Source organism: Palaemon carinicauda, chromosome 14 (genome assembly GCF_036898095.1).
Source record: "Palaemon carinicauda isolate YSFRI2023 chromosome 14, ASM3689809v2, whole genome shotgun sequence".
Lineage (NCBI taxonomy): Eukaryota > Metazoa > Arthropoda > Malacostraca > Decapoda > Palaemonidae > Palaemon > Palaemon carinicauda.
Genome location: NC_090738.1, coordinates 28,736,781 through 28,741,780, shown reverse-complemented (window position 1 = coordinate 28,741,780; position 5,000 = coordinate 28,736,781).

Genomic DNA, 5,000 nt, shown 5'->3' with positions numbered 1-5,000 from the left:
AGACACACGTGTGCGTAAATAAGTTTCAATTATTATTCTATCCAACTGTCTTTATCTAATTTTTCATTACCTAATGCCTGTAAGCTAGTATGAATTATTAAAAAAATCTAAAGATGAAAAAATCTTTTGTTATATATATTATCTTATGCTCATAGAATGTTACAACGCTGGTTGCTGGATTGATATGTGATGTAAATCGTCTATGTAAAATGATAATGCACAAATCATTCAGAGATGAAAGTCGGTATATGAAATTGATAACGATAATTAAGGATATTATTATTATTATTATTATTATTATTATTATTATTATTATTATTATTATTATTATTATTATTATTATTATTATCTAGGCTACAGCCCTAGTTGGAAAATAAGATGTTATAAGCTCAAGGGCTCCAACAGGGAAAAATAGCCCAGTGAAGAAAGAAATAAAGAAGTAAACTGGAGGAGAAGTAATGAACAATTAATGAAAACGATTTTAAGAACAATAACAATATCAAAATAGATATTTCATATATAAACTATTAAGAGATATTTACGTCAGCCAGATCAAAATAAAGACATTCGCTGCAAGTTTGAATTCGGTGGAACTTTAAAAATTAAAACTGGCTGATTGGAAAGATCATTTCAAAACCTTGATATAGCTGGAATAAAACTTCTAGAATGCTGTGTAGTATTGAGCCGTATAATGGAAAAGATATGATTATTAGAATTAACTGCATACCTAATATCACGAGGAGACTGGTACAGTCGGGGAATATCTGAATGCAAAGTATGATTAGAGTTATGAAAAATCTTATGCAACATGCACAAAGAACTAACTGAACAACGGTGCCAGAGATTAATATCTAAATCAGGAACAAAGGATTTAATATGCCACATGCTCTTTCTTAACAAATTAAAATGAGATTCAACAGCTGAAGACCAGACAGGAGAACAATACTCTAAACAAGACAAAAGGGAAGAATTAAAATACTTCTTCAGAATAGATTGATCACCGAAAATCTTGGAAGACTTCCTCAATAAGCCAATGTCTTGTGAAATTAAAGAAGAAACAGACCGAACGTTTTTCTCAAAAGTAAATTTTCTATAAAATAAAATGAGTCCTAAGATTTTAAGATAAGCGTATGGAGTTGAAGAATTCTATAAATGCTGAGATCTGGATGTTGAGGAGCCACTGTCCTCTACCTACATACAATCATACTTTGAGTTTTGTTAGGGTTTAGCTTCCTGCCCAATAATTTGCGCCATGCACCCGTTTCAGCATGATCTCTATTAAGGTATTCACCAACCCCAGATCTACATTCAGTGGATGGAATTAAAGCAAAAACGGTAGCATCATCTGTACTTGCAACGATCTTGTTTTCAACTTCAAACCACATATGTGTATATAGTATGAAAAGTAATGGGCCCAGAACACTACCCTGAGGAACACCAGATCTCACATCTTGCAATCAATTACTCAAACATTCAATAATGATGCTAAGAAAAGGAACCATGGTTTGAGTTTGAAAACAAGGACTTCATAATTAACACAGTCAAAGGCAGCACTAAAATCAAGGCCAATCATTCGAACTTCCTGACCACAATCAAGGAATTTCTGTACAGCATTGGATATTGTAAGGGCATCACATGCTCCAAGGCTTTTACGAAAGCCAAATTGCAAACTAGGGAAGGGATGATTACCTACAGGATACCTATTTAGATATTTTATCAAAAGACGTTAAAATATTCAAGCTAATATTGGAGTTATGGAAATTTGGCAGTAATCAGTCAAAATAGAGCTACCACTAACACATTTACATATTGGAATAACTTTAACAATTCTCTAACAAGTGCTAAAGGTACCTATTCTTGGTAACTTACCGAACATAACAGATAACTTAAGAGCTAGGAAATCAGCCTACACCACCATAATCATCAAGGTCCATCAAAATTTTAATTTCACGTAACCGAAAAGCTAAACTAGTTAGTTTAGCCTCAGGAAAACAGGAATGAGGAAGATCGAGTTTCTCAGTACTTTGCTTACTGTCAAATACATCAGACAAAAGAGTTTCTTTTTTCTTTGGACAGTGAGTGACAGAACCATCCTGTTTAAGTAACGGAGGAACTAATACGTCTACACCAGTAGATTTAATGGTAGCCCACCACTTATGTTCCTAGATTGTACCAAGAAAGGGGTTCTTTTATTGTATCACATTTCAGTTGAAGCATAAACTCTCTCAGCAACAGCTCTTAACTGAGTATAGTTATTCCAAGTCAAATCTGATCTGTTACCCTTCCAATCATGATATGCCTCCTGCCTTTCCAAATAAGCACGTCTATAATCATCGTTGAACCAGGGTTTACATTTCACTTGGTGCTTTAGCACACGAGAAGGGATACGCCTATCAATTATGTTGATAAGATTCTCATTCAAAAGAATAACGGGCTCAATACTTTTATACAATAGTGACAAATTCATATTCAAAACATCACTCAAAATGCCATTCCAGTCTGCTTGATGTTTACTTCGAAGTTAATTGATAACGAAACCAAAAAGAACAAATGAATTTTGACTACCTAAATGTGATAAACAGAAGAATTTACAGTTGAACATCACCAGACCACACTTATGGAATTAAATAAATAAAGGAACCTCTGCTGAAGTGTTTAGACGCCAGCTGTCACTCTCTCTCTCTCTCTCTCTCTCTCTCTCTCTCTCTCTCTCTCTCTCTCTCTCTCTCTCTCTCTCAATTTCCGTTATTGGAATGGAAGCATAATTCAACGGGCGGGTAATAACCGCACTTGCAGTCGCTAAATATTGTCATTATTGCAAGTACAAGCACTGCGTGTTTCTCATCATGCGAGAAGAGTGATATAATCTTTCCTTTTCCAGTTCCAACTTCCTTTGTAGTCACTGTTATTGATTCGAGCCAAATGACAGAGTGACTCCTCCCTCCCGTCGTAAAAGCCATGTTACGAGTTATTAGTCGTTTCGCATAGACACGGCCCCTTATTGGCGTGGATCATAATTAGGTGGTGAAATTCTTATTGTCATCTTTTTCATTTTTTTTGTGTGCATGCAATCATATATCATTCCAACGATGCATGCTTTTATGAGGTTAGTAATGATAATGTAGGTGACACATATTACATAACATACTGTACATAGACACACAATTATGTATATATGTATATATGTGATAATTACACACAAAGACACATACACACACACATATATATATATATATATATATATATATATATAAATTTATATATATATATATAAATATATATATATATATATATATATATATATATATATGTTGTATTGTATTGTTCCTAATAAAAAGTCAGCTAGACTTTAATCAACCAAGAGAGCAGGCAGGCTGTAGAAGTGGTTATTCAACAACTGGTCATATCCATGTAATTAACCAGCTAATAGGAAAATCAGCAGAGTATGACAATCCACTATGTATTATTATTAAATAAATTCATTACTCCCAAAGACGTCAAACAAAGTTACATATTAGCAGTTACATACAGTACATCAGAAATCAACAGAAAAAAAAAATAACAACATTGAATCATCAGTATATCAGTTACAAAAATAACATATATGATATCGTATTCCATTATCACAATAACTGCAACAGACAGTTTAGCAGCCACCGAAGTGTGGATGACGAGTCAAAATTACGTCTAGGAGGTCATCTTTGAGTAAATATTGGCAGGTTTAAAGTAAATTTTGTCCTTGCAGTAACAGATTCCTGACAGTGGGGCAATGAAGGCAGTAGTGTTCAAGGTTATTGGCATTAGCAAGGTTACACAGTTTACATGTGGTGTAGTGTGGTATATCTAGTGTCTGTCTGTCCAACCTGCCACACAGGACGATATCCCAACCTTATCCTGGCATTTGCGACATTATGCCTACACACCATGAGTCCACGTCGCCGGTACTTGTAATGGCTCTGCAGAAAGTTATCATGATGTTGTATGGAAACACTAGTGCCCCTCTCTGCATCCCTACGCTGTACTGTACAGGCAAAAGCTGCTGAATATATTCTATGTTTAAGGCAGCGAAGTGAGGACTCAACATTTATGTCATCAAGGTCCAGCGTGCAGGCAGCTTTAGCAAGACTGTTCACCATGTCATTCCCAGCAAGCCCAATATGGGAGGGCATACACATGAAGGACAAGACAAGTGAGGGATTGTAAGCAGCAGCGAGTTGACACAATATGTCTTGTACAACACGGCCACAGCTGGGCCTAGAAGATGTCAGTGCCTGGAGTGCAGATTTGGAGTCACAGATCACCAATCCATTCACATTTCTTCTAACAAGTAGAGTTACTGCATCCCATATACCTTGAAGTTTGCAATAAGTGGAACTGGATGAGTTTGGCAACCTGCAACCATGCCACCCACCCTCAGGAGATTCTAAAGTGGGGGAGAACATAGCACATGCTGCACTTCCATCTGCCTGTACTGAGCCATCAACGTAGATGTGGTGTCCTGCAGGAACTGAAATTGACACTTTAGATATTGTTTCCAAAACCAGCTGCTTCTGTAGACTGGTATGGGCATCTTTAGAGTTTGGTGTGAAAGTGACAGCAGGAATAGGAACCCACCATGGTGGCAAATCTTGGATGACTGCTTGCTCAGGTACACTGATATCAAGGCGTCGAAGATTTTCACATACTGCCGTAACTAGGTTATGGCCCCCTGGCTGGAGTTGAGGTTTTAGTGCATCTTCGTCAAGTGATGTTCTGAGGACAGCAGAGAAGTTTGGAGTAAATTGTGGAGAGTGTAGACATTTAACAGAAAACAAAGTTACAGTGGCATAGATTCTCTCTATTAATGGAGGTAATATGAGTTTGGTCTGCATGTTGACTATCCGAGTGGAAGGAGGGCCTCCTAGGATAAAACTCTTTACTCTATTTTGTAACAGGTCTAGAGGTTGTAACGCCTGTCTGGGTAATTGAATTAAAGCAGGAGATAAATAATAAACAACTGA